Genomic DNA, 20,707 nt, shown 5'->3' with positions numbered 1-20,707 from the left:
AGTTGTGTTAATTCCATGAGTCAGAGGAATGGACTACATGGTCTTTCAAGATTCCTTCCAGCCTGTTGACTTAGAATTGCTATGTAATTTCAGTGTAAAAAGATCTTATTTTTAAATCCATCTGTTCATTGTATATGTCAGGAAAAGCCTCACACTTAGAGGGATGTTAAAAATGGGAGGAGAGGGGGACTAAACATCTCATTATGATACAAATGGCATTTTTTAAAAACCTATACTAAAATGCAAATATATCTGAAACTAATTCAGAAAGCTTGTAGATGGCCTTTTTGTTTTCTCCCCACCTTTAAGAAACATGGGGAGGGGCGTTAGAATCTGTTCTTTTCAGATTAGCAGATAGCCAGTTCTGAAACTCTGACAAGAAGGATGGAGTTGTCTTTGACAATAATAGAGACATTAAGAAGAAGAATGGGCTTCAGGGGAAAGCTTGGGACAGATTTAATTTGAAATGTCTCTAGGTCATCCAATTCAAAGTTTCTAATAGGTAGATGGTGATGTGGGAGCTTAAGAAAAAAAGACTAGTTATTGATATTGTTTGGGGAACCATATACACAATGGGGATCATTGAACTCATTTGAGCTAATGAAATTATCCACTGAAAGAAAAGAGAAGAAGACCTAGGACAGATTGACCATCTATAAAAAATTAGTGGATGTGACATGGATGAATGTATAATAAAAGAGTCGAATGAGTCTATAAAAAGATGTTTTTGATTAAACATTTTAAAGTAGGGGAAACTTTTGCATGTCTGAATGCAGTAGAGAAGGAATTAGTAGATAGAGAATGAGGAATGCAGGGAATGGACCATGGTGGTGAAGAGGAATGATAGTAGAGGCAATCTGTTAGAGAAAACCAGAGGTAATGGATTCAAGGTTATATGTAAAGAGGTTTGTTTTGCCAAACAGAAGAGGATATTGTCAAAGGGAAATGCAATAAGAAGGGAATTCACTGTGAAAACCCTCAAGTTTTTGGTGAAGCAGGAGACAAGGTCCTCTGCTAAAAAAAGCTAAGACAGAGTGCTTTGAGAGACTTGAGAGTTTTGGAAAAGCTGATGTCATGAATGAGACAGAGATTCTATTAGAGATTCAGAGTTTTTTTGCTAAAGTAAACACACAGTTGAGATCATGGAAATTTGGACCTAGTCAGCACACATGATTTCCCTCAGTATTGTTCCTCAGCACATAAGTAGGAGTAAAGTACATATATGGCAGGAGAAATCCAAGGTTAAAGTTATAACCAGTTGGGGTTTTCTTCTGTCTGTTGAAATAATATTAGTTATATTTTTTTAGGTTATTTGGTGCTTCCTAATACCAAATTCCGCCAATTCTTTTCTGAAAGAAAGTATTACTGATGTAAAGAATGAACCTTCAGTGTAGTATATTAGCTTAGACTTTTTTATTCCTTCTTCATGAGCCATGCTTCCCTAAGTAAAGTCTCCAAATCAATTCAACATACATTTTGATATTCATTGGCTTCAAAGAAAAAATGGGAATAGCTAAGGTTAATGAGAAGCTTATCCGAAAGCATTCTTTAAAAGTTCAAGACTCAAATCAAAGTATTTTATTACTTTTAATAACAATTTTAAAATACAGTTTAATGACAAGCATAACCACAAAATTAATACTCCTTTCTTGAAACAAGTAGATTAGACATAAGTTGGTTTACATTTCTGTTGGTTTTCTGGAATGGTGAAGTAAATTTCAGTAGTTTTATTTTCCAAAATCACTGAGCATATATTTTTCTACAAGAATAATTTAATCTTTTTCAGGTAATAATAAATTGCCAACTCTGTAAATTCTACATGTAAAATATATTAAATGTATATATTAAATATATATGTATTAACATCTATTTTTGTTCAAGAATAGTCATTTCAATTGCTATACAAGGTACTTGTCACCAAAATTAAGAGTTTTGCAATCATGCATTCATACATATACACACTCAGAGAGAAAGAGAGAGACAGAGACTAAAAGAGAGAGAGTGAAAGAGAGTCAAACCACTAAGCTCTTTTCCTTTCTGACCCTAAATAATCTGCTAGTCCCATAAATCCTTCTAAATGAAGGGGGCTTTAGAACAAGAGCATTAGTCATGACTCACCAGGAAGCTTTTAGCCAGGAAGGAATTATTATCTCTAATCACTGAAGAGGGAAACTGAGGAGTTTATGTAATAGTAGAACCAAAAAGAATACTCAGATTTTCTCTACAAAATAACAAACCCAAGATAAAAAGTAAACAATTCTGTCCTTTCAAGATACATTTCCAAATATCTCATAATTAATCATTTCATTCATTCAATAAACATTGATTGAAGTTTTAATATAGATGTCAAGCACTATGCTAAGTACTGAAGATTCAAAGAAAGATAAAAATGATCCTTAATCTCAAGGAGCTCATATTCTAATAGAAGAGACAACTAGCAAACAATTATTTATATTAAAGATATCTACAGGCCAATTGGATATAAAGGCACTAGTATTAAGCAAGCCTGAGAAAGGCTTCTTGTAGAAGATGGGATTTAGCTGAGCCTTAAAGGAGGCTAGGGAAGTTCAGAGACAGAGCAGGATGGTAGCATTTCAGAGACAGCCAGTAAAACAGATTTGGGAGATGATGCATTTTGTGTGAAGAAAAGTATGGAGACGAGTGTCTCTATGTCACTATGTCACTATGTATATGGAATATAGTGTAAGAAATCAGAAAAGTATGAAGGGGCTAGCTTATATGTGGCTTTAAAAAATAAAATAGATGACTTCCTAGTTGATCTTGGAGGTTATAGCAATCCAGTAGATATTACTAAATAGGAATATGATGTGGTTAATCAGGCATTTTAGGAAAATCTCTTTGGTAACTGAGTGGAGGGTACACTAGAGTGGGGAGTGACTTTGAGGAAGAAAGATCAATCAGAACTTTATTGCTATAGTAACATGTCCATGATAATTAGGCCAATCTAATATAAATAGATAAAAGTTATCGGCAGATACTCTAGTCCAATTCTAAACTCTAAGAAGATTTGTTTTTAATATTATATTATTTCTATTTGGAAGTAATGATCTTTATAATTTTCTAATTGAGTCTTGGTCTATGCTTCAAGCCTCTTTCTTCATTCTTTTGTCCTCATGTCCTCTTACATTCACTGCCCTAGAACATGTTTTAAATTGGGATAGAGATTGTGAGCTCCATCTTGTTGGTAAACAAGAACTGAGTTGAATCTGGTAAGTCTGCAGGCAGCATAACAGCATCCTTGGTTTCCCCATTGAAATGAGCTATGGAGATAAAAATTTAACCAGACCCAACTTGATCTTCCCATCTAGATCACCAAGGACTATTGGTATCTTATGATAAAATATGACTTATCCCGTGACCATGAAGGAATCAGGATGGGTCTGTAAAAAAATTATTCTTCCTCATTGGGCATTTACTGTGTAGAGATATCTAGGGGAGGAATAATAAGGACAAAGTCTGAAAACTAAGTCAGCTTTGTTATGGTCAGAGTATTACCTAGAGTAGTGTCTGCCATATTTCATAAAGGATATTGATAAGTTGAAAAGCATCAGAGTAAGACAACCAGGATGATGAAAAGTCTTAGTTCATGCCATGTGAGAATCAGTGAAAAGAATTTGAGATACATTGCCTGAATAAAAGAAGATTGTGAGGTTGTATAAAATTTATAATTGTTCCATGCAAATTAATTCAATAAGCATTCTAGTTATTATGATACTAGTTACAGTCAGATTAGTTAATATGGATATAAAGACAAAAGTGAACACATATTATGCTGAGGGAGAATATATTCTTCAATTATGTGAAGGGATATCACATAAAAGAGAGAGAATTGAACACTGATTCCCAAAGTGGATGCTACCACCCCCTGGTAAGTGCTGCAGTGATCCAGGAAGGCGGTGATGGCCACACTTTTTTTGTATTACATTCTATTCTGAGTTCAATAAATAGTTTCATAATTTCCAGGGGATGCTAAGTAATATTTTTTCTGGAAAGGGGGCGGTAGGCCAAAAATGTTTGGGAACCATTGGAATAGAACAAACAACAATTGGTCCTTATACCAAGATAAAGTGAAGATGATTTAGACATAAAGGATAATACCATGAGTAAATTAAGGAAGCATGGAATAGTTTATCTGTCAGATCTATAGATAAGTAAATAATTTATGACCAAAAGAGAGGCAGAGAATATTATGAGATATAAAATGAATGATTTTGATTATATTAAATTTAAGGGCTTTGTACAATCAAAACCAATGTAATGAAGATTAGAAAGGAAACAGTAAATTAGGGGGGAAATTTACAGGAAATTTCTCAGAAAAAGGCCTTGTTTCTCAAATATATAGAGAACTGAGTCCAATGTATAAAAATACAAGTCATTCTCCAACTGACAATTGGTCAAAGAATATGAATAAGCAGTTTTCAGATGAATATATCAAAGCTATAAATAATGTTATGAAAAAATGTTCTAAATCACTTTTGATCAGAAAAATGATCCTTAAAACAACTCTAAAGAATCACATCATACCTATCTAGTTGGCCAATATGACAGTAAAGTGATTAATATTGGAGGAGATATGGCAGCATTGGGCCCTAATGCATTGCTGGTGGAGTTGTAAACTGATTTAACCATTCTGGAGGGCAATTTAGAACAATGTCAAAGGTCTATAACACTTTGCATACCATTTGAACCAATAATGCCACTACTAGGTCTGTATGTGAAAGAGATTAAAAAAGAGGAGGAGGAGACCTTTTGTACAAAAATATTTATGAGCTCTTTTAATGATGACAAAGAATTGAAATTGAGGGGATGCCTATCAATTGGGGAATGACTAAACAAACTGTGGCATATGGTAATAATTAAATACTACTGTGACATAAAAATGATAAGTGAGATGATTTCAGAAAAAATTAAAAAGACCTATATGAACTGATGCAGAGTACAGTAAGCAGAAACAGGAGAAAATTGGACACAGTAACAGCAATAATGTGCAATGACCAACTATGAAAGACTTAGCTATATACTGATGCAGGACAATACTGAAGGACTTATGACAAAAAAAAATGCTACCCATCTGCAGAGAAAGAATGGTTGGAGCATTGGAGTCTGAATGCAGGTGAAAGAATACTATTTTTCCTTTTATTTTATTTGTTTTCATTTGGGGGTTTTGGTTTTATATGAGTATTCTCTCACAACAATGACTAATATGGAAATATGTTTTGCATAATCGTTCATGTATAACCCATATTAAATTGCTTACCATCTCAAGGAGGAGTAATGGAAGGAGGGAGATAATTTGGATCCTATAATTTTGAAAAATGTATGTTGAAAATTATTACATGTAATTGGAAAATAATTTTTAAGAAGAACAACTAGTGTGCTCTTCAAAGGGGCAAATTTAGATTTAACAGTAATTTTTTTGAATAATTAGATTCTCAGAAGTGAAATAGATCATCTCAGCAACTGATGGCTCTCTGCTCACTGGAGATCTTCAAACAAAATCTGAATGACTACTTATCAAATAAATTATAGATTTCGTGTTTATGTGCAGGACATGTTTATTCCATGTTTGAATTAGATAATTGTTGGGGTCCTTCCCAATCCAGATATTCTATGAAATTTCTACCTTCAAGGAAAAGGGTCATGTGGTCAAGGGAGAAGTAACTTTATTTCTTTAAATTTTAGCTTTCCCTGCTGAAAAAGGGATAAATAATATTTACAGAGCTTACTTCATAAGATTGTAATGAAACCACTTGGTAGGTTTTAAAATGAGTTATCTGTCAGCTTAGACAGCAGAGACTTAGTTATATCATTGACTAAAAAAATAGCAAATATATATCAGGACCATATTGACATCACCTCCCTTTCCATGACCTCCCTTTTTTCCTACATCAATAAATGCAACAGTAGACTTACCTCCCAAAAGATTTCTTGAAAATTTACTGCTTTCTAGTTCTGGGATACAGACATTGAAATTTGGAATTCTTCTCCCTCTTATAATAATACTTTCTTTTATAACTGGGAGAGCAGTATTTTAAAATGAAATTTTGAACCAGAGAACCTGGGTTTATATGCTGGTTCTGCCCTTAAATATAAATGGTGTTGTTGCTGATCAGCCATTTGGGTTTTATGGCAAAGATACTAGAGAGGTTTGCCATTTCCTTCTCCAGCTCTTTTTACAGATAAGGAAACTGAAGTAAACAAAGTTAAGTGATTTATCCAGAACCACACAGCTAATAAGTATCTAAGACCAGATTTAAACACAGAAAGACATCTTCCTGACTCCATTCACTATGTCACCTAGCTGCCAACCACATAGTAGCCTTAGATAAATCATTCTACCCATTTTGGCCTCAGTTTTGTCATTGTTTAAATAGCAAGTTTGATTAGATGACTTCTGAAGTACCTTCTATTTCAAAATTTAGAATTCAATGATGATAATGCTTTTTTTTAAAATGCCACCATTTGCTGGGAAGCTTCAATAACAGCAAATAGAAGTTGTAATTTTGCTTTAAAACAGACTCGTTCAGTGTGAATTACTGTTCTCCTGGCTACTAACTGAATCCAGAGAAATGTCACAAAAGTGATGTGCTAACTATTTGAACAGAGACATCTCTACACTTGAGAGAATCAAATAAAGCTCAAAATACCTCTAATCATGAAAGGGAAGGCTATATTTCATGCATAATACATGCCATTTTAGTATCCAGTAACATTGCCAAGGACTGCTCTGGGTATATTTAGCCATCCATGAGTAGATTGCTATTAGCTAAACCTGCTTTATGTCAGTCCCTTCATTTTTTCTATCTACTTAAAAATACCTAAACACACACACACAAAAAAAGCAAAAAGTGTTTTCCTATGCATACACTCTTTGCATATGGATTTACCCAAGACCAAATACTTAAAATATTTATTGTAAAAGAGCAAAATCCTATTTTAGAAAGCTATAGAATTCATCCCAAAAGATAGATGTTAATGGCAATATTTCTCCAAGGTTATTTAAGCACTGGAGTGTTCTGTTTAGTGTACCAGCTAGGAGGTCATGTGCAAATCCAACAAAACTCAAGTTACTACTTTGATCATCTATCCTTCCTTCTGTAGGACATGTGGTTTTCACCAACATATGGATGCAATATTTCATATTGCACTCAATACTTCTTGTTAACCACCCACCCCCTACACACACACACACACACACACACACACACACCTTTTCCTGAAAAGACTGGTTTCTATAGTCTCTACACATACTATTCTCACTCAAAATCAACCATATTCTTATTTGCCCACAGCTGTCACCCTATATCCTTCAAAAGATGTGTGATATATGATCAATATATCTTTATAATTAATCAGAGCAGAGGAAACATTTTTGGGAATGTATTTTCTATGTAGTATGTGTTACAGACAGAGACTGGAGCTATACTTTGTTGATAGAGGAAAGAGCTGGGAAATAAATCTCTATCAGTGCAAGTTAGCACCTTTTCTGTATTTTATATTAGAGAGTTCCCTAGGGGGACTAATTTAACTGAGGTTAAGTGACTTTTCTAAGCCATCCAATATATATTGGAGAAAGGATTAGAATCCATGCCTTCCAGTCATCCTTGTCTCCATATAGAATGTACAATGTTTTAAAATAGTTTAGATAACAAATCTTTGAAAAGCAAAATAATTGGACTGGTTTCTCATCAGTCACAAGATGAATGCTATGTGCAAATTGTGTTGATAGGAAATGTAATGGCATTCAAATGTTTAGGTGTCAATAAGCATCAGGGAAATGGAATATTCAACAGTGACCAGTCAAATTATCAAAGGGGGCCAAGTCAACTATTTGTGGGGGAAGGTTGACTAAATGAGTCAATGTATTGTGAGTCCCTGTGAGAAGCCCTCCCTTTTATCATCCTATTTCTAAATCTATAATCCTCTGATTCCTGAATTTTCTATTACCACCTAGCATCCAGTAAAAATGACTGAAAAGCAGAAACAGACTTTGGAATCTCATTTTAAGGTCATGTTTATAGAATACAAGAATGTCTACTCAATCTATTAATGAATAATTTTATTTTTAGCCTTTATGTTCTCATCATGCAGCGTTTACCTCCCTTGGGGACATATTTTACTATTTCTCTCATGTGGCCAACTCTACATCTCTAACGAAATCACTCTAGATCTACTATAACTTTTTTAAAAGATTGAAAAGGTGAGAAAAATCAGCCTGTTGTAGTGGGAATAATGTTGAGTTTAGAGTCAGGAGATCCGGGTAAGAATCTTGATTCTGCCATATTGCACTTGGGTGGTCTTTGGTAAATCATTTAAACTCTCTGCATCTGAGATTCTTCCATTATAAAATGAGAGTCAAACTCTAAGGCCCATTAAAGATCTAAAGTTATAATCTTTTTTACATGTCTATCAGTTTTAGCAGTTACTTTCTTTTTCTGGTCCTTACCCTCAAATGTTAAGGCACATTTCCCAACTTTGTCCTCAGACTTCCTTTTTTAAAAGAAATTTATTTATTTTTATTTAATTGGTTAATTTAAATTATTTTTTCATGGTTACATGATTCATGTTCTTTCCTTCCCCTCCTTGCTCCCCGCTCCCATAGCTAACACACAATTCAACTAGGTCTCACAAGTATCATTGATCAAGACCTATTTCCATATTATTAATATTTGCAATAGAGTGTTAGAGGCCACATCCTCAATCATATTCCTATCAAACCAAATGATCAAGGAAATATTTTCCTTTGATGTTTCTACTTCCACAGTTCTTTTTCTGGATGTGGATAGTGTACTTTCTCATAAGTCCCTCAGAATTGTCCTGGGTCATTGCATTGCTGCTAGTAGAGAAGTCCATTACATTCAATTGTTCCACAGTGTATTGGTCTCTGTGTACAATGTTCTCCTGGTTATGCTCCTTTTGCTCTGCATCAGTTCCTGGAGGTTGTTCCAGTTCACATGGAATTCCTCCAGTTCATTATTCCTTTTTAGCACAATAGTATTCCATCACCAACAGACACTTCAATTTGTTCAGCCGTTCCCCAATTGAATGACATCACTTTATTTTCCAATTTTTTGCCACCAAAAAGAGTATGGCTATGAATATTTTTGTACAAGTCTTTTTCCTTATTATTTCTTTGGATCAAAGGGTAGGCAGTCTTTAAAAGCGCTTTGGGCATAGTTCCGAATTGTCATCCAGAATGGCTGGATCAGTTCGCAACTCCATCAGCAATGCATTACTGTCCCAAGTTTGCCACATCTCCTCCAATATTTATTATTTTCCTTTGCCTTCATAGTAGTGCCAATCTGCTAGGCGTGAGGTGGTACCTCCAAGTTGTTTTGATTTGCATTTCTCTAATTATAAGAGATTTAGAACACTTTTTCATGTACTTATTCATGTCCCTTGCCCATTTATCAATTGGGGAATGGCTTAATTTTTTTTGTACAATTGATTTAGTTCCTTATAACTTTGAGAAATTAGACCTTTGTCAGGGGTTTTTGTCATAAAGATTTTTTCCCAATTTGTTGTTTCCTTTCTAATTTTGGTTGTATTGGTTTAGTTTGTTCAAAACCTTTTTAATTTAATGTAATCAAAATTATTCATTTTACATTTTGTAATATTCTCTATCTCTTACTTGGTCTTAAATTGTTTCCTTTCCCAGAGATCTGAGGTATACTATTCTATGTGAACCTAATTTACTCACAGTTTCCATCTTTATATTAAATTTACCCATTCTGAATTTATCTTGGTGTAGTGTGTGAGATGTTGATCTAGACCATATCTCACACAACATCCCATACAACATCTCAGGACAATTAGATGTTGATCTAATATCTCCCATACTGTTTTCCAGTTTTCCCAGCAGTTTTTCTCACAGTGGGTTCTTGTCCCAAAAGCCAGGATCTTTGAGTTTATCATATACTATCTTGCTGAGGGCATTTACCCCAAAACTATTCCATTGATCCTCCCTTCTGCTCAGACTTCCTTTTGGGTCTTTTCTCAGATATAACTTTTCTTTCTAATTCCTCACTAGGTTCTTCACTTTGGGTGAAGTCTTTTGTTGTGTTTTATTTAGAAGGCTGTAAACAATAGAAAAGGGAAACTGGCTCAGGCAAGAATCCCGGAAAAACAGCTCACTTCCAAGATATAGGAGGCAATATGTGCCAGGAAGGGCAGACCAACAGTATCACCCTGACCACCATCTCCATGGAGACAACCAAGGATCCTTACCCAAAGTCTTGGGCATGTCCTCTAAACCACCAAAGACCTTCTTCCAGCCTAATCTTTATAGCTATCACTGAGATGAAAAGTCATTTTTCTTAGAAATGTATTGACATTTTGTTTTTCTAGATAAAACTGACTTCATGAAAGGTCCCTTTTTAAAAAAGGAAAATCGTAAAGTAAAATTGTTAATATGGTGAACTCATTTGAAAGTTCTTGAACCATTTCATATCTTTGGCAATCTTCCCACCTCTCTATTTAAAAAATAACAACAGAAATCTGTTTTTTCTCCCTCCCATTCCCATCCCTTTGGAGGGAAAAAGAAAAACAAATTCATTGCAGCTTATGTAGTAAAGCAAAACAAATTCCCTCAGTGGTTGTATGCAAATATGCAAATATAGACATGTATGTGTATATATATATATATAAATATATATGTCCTATTTTTTATTCTAAATCCATCATCTCTGTGGTGAATAGTATGTATCATTGATCTTCCGAAATTAGGAATGTCATCGTATTGGTCATATTTCTTACAGAAGCTTTCAAAATTATTTATCATTCAATGTCTTGTTATTACATGTATTGTATATTGCACTCATTTCACTCTTTATCGGTTTATAAAAATCTTCAAAATTTTTTAATTATAATATTGATGTTCTCATTTAAATAATCTATCTGGCTCTTCTCAATTCACTCTGCATCAGTTCATATGTGTTTATATGTCATCCTAAAAATCATCTATTTCCTCATTAGTTGCAACACAATACTATTCCATCATATTCATAGAGCACAATTTACTTAGCCATTCCTCGAGTGTTGGATGTCATTTTAGTTTCCAGGTTGTTGTTTTTTGCCACCACAAAAATATTTTTTTACAAAAAGGACTATTTTCTTCTTCTTTGATCTCTTTTGACTATAGGTCTAGCAAGCAGTATAGACAAAGTAAAATACTCTGTTTAATAATTTTTTGTGTATAATTCCAAATTGATTTCCAGAATATTTGTATCCTTCTGCTTCCTACCATCTGTAAGAAATTAAATTTAGGGTTTGACTAAATATGAGAATTCTAAAGTAATATTGTGGTCCTTGATTTAAAATATTATAGTTAAGTCAAAATAACCTTTAGTAGCTTTTATTTACAAAGAGGTGGAAAGAGTGACAGTAGATAAATGTAAGAAGAAGGTATAGAAAATGTCTAGCCTGTCACCTTAAATGTTGCTCTAACATCTGGCTCAGCCCCAGCAGGTCTCAGTAGCCCTCAGAGGACCCAGTGCTGTCTTATGCAAGTGTTCCACCAATGCAGCCTCCTCCAGGAAAGGAAGGCCTCTTCAGAACTAAACTCTCCAGAAACCAGGAAAGGAAAGCCAGCTACTCACTCACCCAAGACAAGTCTAGGAGCAGTCCTCCAAGAAGCAGTCTAAGAGCCAAAGTCAAGGTCCAAGTCAAAGGTCAAGCCTGTTACGATTAAAAATGATAAAGACTGATATAATAAGAAAAATTAGTAGTTTAATTAAAGCCATGGCCATGTTAGTAAAATATATATATGACCTCGCCTATCTTTTAATTTTACCGCTGGAGCCCATCTTGTCCCTCTGGTACACCAGCCAGCCACTCTGCAAAACCCAAAAAGAGCTTTCTCCAGGCCTTCCTCCGAATTTAAATTGCCCCATACATGGGGATGCTGGACGTACCCACACCTTAAACCGAAAACCAGAAACCCATAGGAATCACGGGAAATGTAGTCTTAAGTCCCCAAGTGTTCATAGGGAGTCTGCTATACACTTCCAAATAGTACTTCCCTGAATTCAAAACAAATAAGCCCAAAGCCACCTCCAAAAGCCAAGTCACCAGGGGAAGCTCCTTGGACAGGAAGTTCAAGCCTTTTTATAGTCCTTTTTCCACATCACTTCCTGTCCCTTCCTCTATGGGAACCAATTGCAGTCTTTCAATTTGCCTAGCACTGCCCAGGGGGTGGTCAGTGGCCTTTGGAGTTGTCACCCATTTTAGTTAGGGACTTGCAAACTATCTTACTTAGTGTTAATTAGAGGTGTTTAAGTTTTTGGTTGATTAACTTGAAAATTGCTGATTGATAGACAAAGAAAGTTTGATTCACTCTTCACATATCCATGCATTAGCATGTTTTCATGTAGCATTTTCAACACTTATCATTTTCCCTTTTTTGAGTTCTTTGCCACTAAACTGTATAAGGATATGAATAATCTGTGAAGGGATGAAACCCAAGTTTCATATATAACCATGTTAGGGGGGGTGTAAGAATATTAGATTTAGGTTTTTATGCTAATAATGAAAGTTCTAAAGTAATATTGTGGTCACCAATTTAAAAATATAGCTTAAGTCAAAATGACTTTTAGTAGCTTTACTTACCAAGAGGTGGAAAGAGTGAAAGTGGAAAAATGTAATAAAAGGGTAGAGAAATGTCTAGCCTACCCCCTAAGTGTTGCTCCAGTGTCTGGCTCAGCCTCAGCAAGACTTGGTAATTTTCAGCCAAAGTACTCAGTGGTGTCTTCAGTAAGGGTTCCACCAATGCAGCCTCCTCCAGGAAAGGAAGGTGTCTCTGAAACCAATCTCTCCAGAAGCCAGAAAAGGTAGGCCAGCTACTCACCCAGCTCACCAACACAGTCTCCAAAGACAAATTCTCAAGGAGAAGATCCAAGGAGAAGTCCAAAAGACAAAGTCTTCCAAAGAAGCAGCCTAAAGGAGAAGTTGTCTTCCAAAGAAGTAGTCCAAAGGAGAAGGCCTCCAGATAGGAAGTTCAGGACTTTTTATAATCCTTTTTACATATCACTTCTTGTCCCTTGTTCCACTTTACGGGAACCAATTGCAGACTTGCAATTTGCCTAGTACTGCCCAAGGGAGGGTGGCAGTAACCTTTGGAGGACTGAGTTTACTCTAATGACCTTCCATATGCATTGTCTATAAGAGCAAGTGCTATCTTAGTACTTCTATTTGTAATTTCAATGATTTGTGCATAGTATATGAGCAATACATATTTTATTCAATTTTAGTCATTCTTTACAAATTTTTCTCTACTACCAGGAAATGGCAAGTTTATTCTTTTAAACACTGTTTCAAATCCAGATCTTTATTTACCTTGGAAGTCTGTTATTTAGTTGTTCCATCATGTCCATCTCTTTGGGACCCCATGGACCATAGCACACTGATATTGTCCATGAGGTTTTCTGGGTGAAGATACTGAAGTGGTTTCTCAATTCCTTTTCCAGCACATTAAGGCAAATGGAGGTTTAAGTGATTTGCCCAGGGTCACATTGCTAAGTGTCTGAGACAAGATTTGAACTCAGGTCTTCCTAACTCCAGTCCAAGTGCTCTATTCACTAAGCCACCCAGCTGCTTCCAAATATTGATAATGATAAAAATAATAACAATGACTAACACCTATACAGTCCTTTAAGGTTTGCAAAGGACTTCTCAAATGTTATATAACTTTAGCCTTACCACATACTGGAATGTATGTCAGGTTATTAATATTATTCCCAAAATACAGAGATAGAAAGCAGTTTATTGACTTACACAGTTAGTAACTGTCTGAGGTTGGATTTGTATTCCAATTTTCTTGACTCCAGATCCAGAGCCCTATTTGTTGCACTACCTAACTGCCTTTTTTGTGATGCTAGAAAAATACAAACCAATGAAGTTCTTTATAAACTTTATAAAGCCTATAAAACTTGTTTCTTATACAGCAATAAAGTGTTTTGTTTGACTTTGAGTTCCCTTTGTGCCAGGTACCCATCTCTCTGATTCTTGGGTAATTTATCTCCTATTCTTTTTCTTCTGATATAATTTGAACTAGGAATTATAAAAACATACCAACAATTTAGTAATAATGGTTAACCACTTTATCTCAGAGAAAATAAAATAGAAAGCAAAAGGAAATTCTTAAATAAGAACGGGAGGGGGCGGTTCGGGGGAAGGCTCCTCTTTCTCCCAAAAGAGAATGAGAGTTTTAGAGAAGTAATAGACTGGAAAGTAATGATTCTTCAGGTGTATCTCATAGCATAAAAGGTACCATATACTCTATCTCTTCTATTTCACTTCCATATAATTGTCCTTTTCTTGGTATCTATAGTCCTTTTCTTTCTTGAGTTTTGGTTTTAGGACTAATCTTTATTTTATCTCTTTTCCATCAGGTCTTCAGAGAAGAGTTCAGCTGAAGTGGTGGTGTAGTATAACAATAGAAGTAGTCATGGTTCCTCCTTAGAGTGCATGTTCTCCTCCACCCTCCTTCCTCCTTCTCTTGAATCTTTTCCTCTCATCAAGCTTTTGCCTTCCCCTCTTTGTTACAATAGAAAGAAGGCTACCCTGTAAGCCTCCATGGTTCTCAGGATCTTGAGTAGATAAACAATGGCAAATACATGTTTGCCAGAGGATTCTGGTGATCAATGCACTATTACATACAAAGTAGTTCCTTTTCATTTCCTTCTCCAACTCTGAAATCCTTTTAGTCTTTTAAGCTATTTAGATTGTTTAGCTCATAAAATATCAATCTGAAATTTTAACTTTTAAAGGATATATAAAATGAAGAATGGATCAATTCATTAAATTGATTTTTAAAGGATTTTTCTTTTGGAAGGGAGGCAAGAAATTTACAAATGGAGCTACAAGCTACTTGGTCTTAAAGGATGGAATATGGAATTCCTTTTGTTTTGGTGCAGTTATAAGTGAATTCACACATATTGTCAAACTCTGTTGATGTACTTTTACCAAAAATGTTTTTTGTCCCTTCTTTTTCTTGCTTTTTTGTCCTTCGTTATAGAGATGAGACTCTGAAGAGGGGAGTGAAAATATTAAGAAATTAAGGTGCTGTATGTATAGATTTATTATGTATGTGGATATGTGTATAAAACGCCACAAGACAATGAATAATGTGACTGCTATCTTTTAAGTCTTTCAGGAGAGACTTAATTATTTAATTAGAGAATTTAATTATCATTTGTTAGGTTTTCTGTCATGGCCTACTTGCTGTTTCTCACACATGACACTCTATCTCTTAACTTAATGTCTTTGCACTGGCTGTTCTCCAGTGCCTAAAATGTCCTCTCTTAAGAATCCCCATCTTCCTTTAAAAGTCACCTGAAATGTCACCTTCTTTAGAGAACCTCTCTCAGGCCCCTTCAGCTGCTAAAGACTTATTTTCTAAGGTTACCTTTCATCTGCTTTGTGTGTATTTTGATATATGTAATTAATTGCTTTTTATCACTGGAATAGGTGCTCCTTGAGACCAGCACAGTATTTTAGCCTTTCATTATATATCTCTAGCACTCACCAAAGACTCTGGCATAAAGAGAATGCTTAATAAATTTTCGTTGACTAAGAGACTGGCTCTTTAAGATGCAGAGAGAAAGGACTAAAAGAACTTGGGGTGGGATGGAGAGGGGGAGAAGAAGAGAAAAAAATTAAAGCCTAAAATGAGGTGATATTTTGAAGAATTGATTAATTAATATAAAATATTGTGCATTTCTGGTATCCTATTTTAACCCTTGCCTTCTGTTTTAGAATTAATACTAAGCTAGGAAGTTAGGGCTAAATGACATTCACAGGGTCATACAACAAGAAAATATCTGAGATCATATTTGAACCCAAGTCCTCCTGACTCCAGGCATGGCTCTCTATTCACTAATCCATCTATCTGCCCTCGCCCCTTTTCTATTATCTTATAAGAAGTATCAGAACACATACCTTGATTACTTTAAAACCTTAGAAAGAGAAGTGATAAGGAAATGAGTTAGTAACAGTGTGATTTCCCAGTAATGAAAACAAATTTAAGGGACTAGATGCCAAAGAGAGGTACTTGTGAAGAACATCATCCTGAAATCATAGTATACCAATTAATTTGTTTTAGGAGAACCAACCACTTCTGGAAGTTTCTCATTCTATTCATATCCTAGTTATAGTTTTTCTTATCATGGAGGCGACATCTACCTCTCTAAAAATTCTGCCAATTGGTTCTATTTTTGTCCTCCTGGATTAAAAAAAAAAGTTTAATCCTTCTTCCACTTGGCAGATAGCCAGGGGAGTGCTGGAGTTGCCTCCCATTGGGAGAAGTTATTAAATTTTCAGTGTAGCTATAAATATTTTTGTACATGTCTTTTTCCCTATCATCTCTCTTTGGGGTACAAACCCAGCAATGGTATGGCTGGATCAAAGGGCAGGCATTCTTTTATAGCCTTTTTAGCATAGTTCCAAATTGCCAGCCAGAATGGTTGGATCAGTTCACAACTCCACCAGCAATGCATTAATGTCCCAATTTGGCCACATCCCCTCCAACATTCATTACTCTCCCCTGTTATCATTTTAGCCAGTCTGCTAGGTGTGAGGTGATACCTCAGAGTTGTTTTGATTTGCATTTCTCTAATTATTAGAGATTTAGAACACTTTCTCATGTGTTTATTGATACTTTTGATTTCTTCATCTGAAAATTGCCTATTCATGTTCCTTGCCCATTTATCAATTGGGGAATGACTTGATATTTTGTACAATTGATTTAGCTCCTTGAGTAATTAGACCTTTGTTGGAGTTTTTTGTTATAAAGATTTTTTCCCAGTTTGTTGTTTCCCTTTTGATTTTAGTTGCAAAAAACTGGAAAATGAGGGTATGCCCTTCAATTGGGGAATTGCTGAACAAATTGTGGTATCTGTTGGTGATGGAATACTACTGTGCTCAAAATAAATTGGAGGAATTCCATGTGAACTGGAAAGACCTCCAGGAATTGATGCAGAGTGAAAGGAGCAGAGCCAGAAGAACATTATACACAGAGATGGGTACACTATGGTAAAATAGAATGTAATGGACTTCTGTACTGGCAGTAATGCAGTGACCCAGGACAATTCTGAGGGATTTTTGGAAAAGAACATTACCCACATTCAAAGGAAGATCACAGAAGTGGAAACACTGAAGAAAAACAACTGCTTGAACATATGGATTAACGTGGACGCGATTAGGATTTAGACTCTTAATGACCACCCTAGAACAATTATCAATAATATGGAAACAGGTCTTGATTGATGACACAGGAATAAACCAGTGGAACTGTGCATCGGCTACTGGGGGGTGAGGGGGTTGGGAGGAGAAAAAGCAAGAACATGAATCGTGTAACCATGAAAAAAATTTTCTAAAAAAGAATAAATTAAATAATATTAAATTAAAAAATAAAAAATACATTTTCAGTGTGAGCATTTACCTTTTAGAAATTAGCAAATGCTATAAATCTAGGTTTATCTTCTTGTTTTGTTGATCATCTGTACTTAAGAAGACTTAGAGAAAACATTAATAATGCAGACGAAATTTAAAAATCTGTCACACATGCCTTTTTTTTCCTTCTAGAGGGCAGAAAAATTTGTTAAACAATGCTCTTAACTCCATGGAACAAAATGGCACTCTTAGGATAAACTCAACTTCTAATCTCATCAACATGTTGCTAATCAAGTCTTGATTGACATCATCTCCCTTAACCTTTTTTCTTCTCTGATTGGAAGTTGACTATCAACCTTTTCTCAATGACTTCCTTTGTAGAGCTCAAGATCTGGACTCTCAGCTCCTTCATTTGTTATCTGCTGCACTGTCTGGTTTAAATTTCACAGAACAACAGAACAATTTTGCTACGTTTCTGTTCAACTTTAATATACTTTCTTTAAAAATTGTACACGGGGCAGATAGGTGGCACAGTGGAGAGAGACAGGAGGTCTTGTGTTCAAATCTCACCTCAGACACTTCCTAGCTGTGGGACCCTGTGCAAGTCATCTAATGCTCATTACTTACCCACTTACTTTTCTTCTGCTCTGGAACCAATATATAGTATTGTTTTTAAGACAGAAGGTAAAGTTTTTGTTTTAATTTTTTTTTTTTTATGTACACATACGCAAGTTATTTACCTCCAGAAAAAGAACTGTTGAATAGGAAAGAAGCAAGACATAGTTTTGTATATACACGTATCAAATGATGCCTTCCTTGGTACAGGGAAAGAAACAAGGTAAGGAAATACCTAGGAACTTTAATGTAACAAACAAATTCATGTTTAAAAAATTGTACATAACAGATATTCACAGTTTCTTTTCTATTCTTCATAAATTGAAATATTTGTTGTTTATAATTATAAAAAACATTTTAAAGGGGAAAAGAAAGTTATCTGTGCTCTTTCTGTCTCTCCTCTCATGTCTTTGCTTTTGTAACTGAGATTGTTTCCTGAACAGCCCTACATAGAGATGTTTAATTCATGGAGCTATCTCATTTTAGCCAGTACTGCTATGAGCAATGGATATGGAATCCATTAGGATCCTTCATATCTCAATTAAGGACAGCAGATTAATTGTTCAAGAAATAGACATTAATTTGTGATTTTTCAATACTAAAGCTTTAGTATTTAGCTAATTAATGTAACAATTAATTATTTCATTGTTATGCTTCTGTGTGAGCCATGTAATCCTCTGTCTTGTGTTGCTTGAAATGGAGACTTTCACTGTTGATGCTGGACTTTCACAAAAGTTATTTAGGGGAAGAGGAGCATAAGGATGATCAGAATTGCCAAGTATAGTCACTTGGATATATTATAACATTATTATATTAAAATACTATATAACATTATATAAATTACATTTGTTTTATAACTTGTAATTTGCTTTTTATAGAAAACATACAAATTGTATATCATTTAAGCTTATGATAGGATAGGTATGAGGAGGAGGAAGAATTTAACATTTGAAATAAAAATGAAAGTATAAGGGAAAAGAGGAAAAATTCAATTCAACTTGCAAATATGTATTAAGCACCCACTGTATATTTGAAGATACACCAACAAAAATTTAATCTCTGCTTTCAAGAAACTTATAGTCTAAAAGAAAGTACAATAGTACTAACTAGGTTAAAATATGCTAAAATGGAGAAATAACAAAAGAAAAAGCTTTGTTTTTTCATCCTGACTCCGAAATCTATGTCTGTGACCTGGGACAAATCACTTAATCTCTTTGAATCTCAGTTTCCTTTATGTGTGTGAAATTGAAATTCATAATACTTAGACAATTTGTCCTAGTAGAACAGTTTAACTTTGAATCACCTTATAAATATAAGGTGCTTAAACAGGCTCAATTCTGATGCCACGTACTTCAGAAATTCTGTTGATTTCCCAGGTTCATTCTATCTCTGTCCTTGTTTTATTATAGTATAATTTTACCTTCTTCATGTCAATTGCTCCACTCCATATGTGAAAGGAGGGAGTTGGATCAGATGGTCTCTAAAGGCTCCTCCAGCTCCAGATCCACAATCCTATGTCCCTATGACTATGAAATCTGAGTACATGTGGTATTCTTATACTAGATTATAAACTCCTTGAGAAATGTATTATATTCTCTTTGGATCCATAGCACTTAAAATAAAATGTTGTATATTTTAAATGCTTCAGGAATGTTTGTAAAATTGGATTAGATCACCCGGGGGCAGCTCAGTGGTACAGTGGACATTGTGTCACATATGGAATTAGAAAGACTCATATTTCTGAGTTCAAAACTGGTCTCAGACACAAGCAAGGTGTCTGAGTCACTTAACTCTGTTTTCCTGAATTTCCTCATCTGTAAAATGACTTGGAAAAAAAGAAAGGGTAAATCCACTACAGTCTCTTAGACAAGAGAACTCCAAATGGTGTCACCAAGAGTCAAACATGACTGAAATAACAGAACAAAAACAACACCTGGATGTGTTATTATTGTTGTTATTGTTTATGTTGTTATTTTAAGTTTTATAGAAATAACAGACATATAAATAAAGTGTTCATCTCCATGTTCTAGATTATTTGTTGTCTACATTAATGCACACAGACTAGATATTTCTCTCACAATTTATAAGAGCAAATCTTTAAATCTCCATTTTATTTTCTCTAGAAATATTAAGAAAGCATATTCTCTGGTCTAAAAAAAGCCATTCCTGGGGATTTTTGTTTAGGAAAGTAAGGTCAAAAGACCTTCTATAAGGAATTAATAACAATAATAACTATAGCTAATATTTATATAACACCTTATAGTTTGCAAAGATTTTGGGATTTTATTTCAGATTATCTTCATGACAATGCTGGGAGATAGGTGCTATTATTATCCACATTTTTACAGATGAGGAAACTAAGGGTATAGTTACTAACCCAGGAGCACAAAGTTGGTACATGTCTGAGGCTGGACTTGTGTCTTTTAAACTAGAGGACCAGCTATCTACTATACCATCTAACTACTGTAATTTGATTGTATTTTTAACTGAATTAAGAGTGATAGCTAAATCATTGAAGAGACAGTAATTCTTGTCTTATGTAGACAATGCCTTACCCATCACTGAAGTGACTGAAAAATTGACCAATCAGTGAGGTTCCCTCTTACTTACCCATCAAGAAATTTATCTAAGGGAGAGCCTTCTATTCCAAATTGCCCTTTATTATTTATAAGAGATTCATTGG

Source organism: Gracilinanus agilis, chromosome 5 (assembly GCF_016433145.1).
Source record: "Gracilinanus agilis isolate LMUSP501 chromosome 5, AgileGrace, whole genome shotgun sequence".
Taxonomy (NCBI): Eukaryota; Metazoa; Chordata; class Mammalia; order Didelphimorphia; family Didelphidae; genus Gracilinanus; species Gracilinanus agilis.
The sequence above is the reverse complement of the archived record's forward strand: the minus strand, read 5'-3'. Positions refer to the sequence as shown.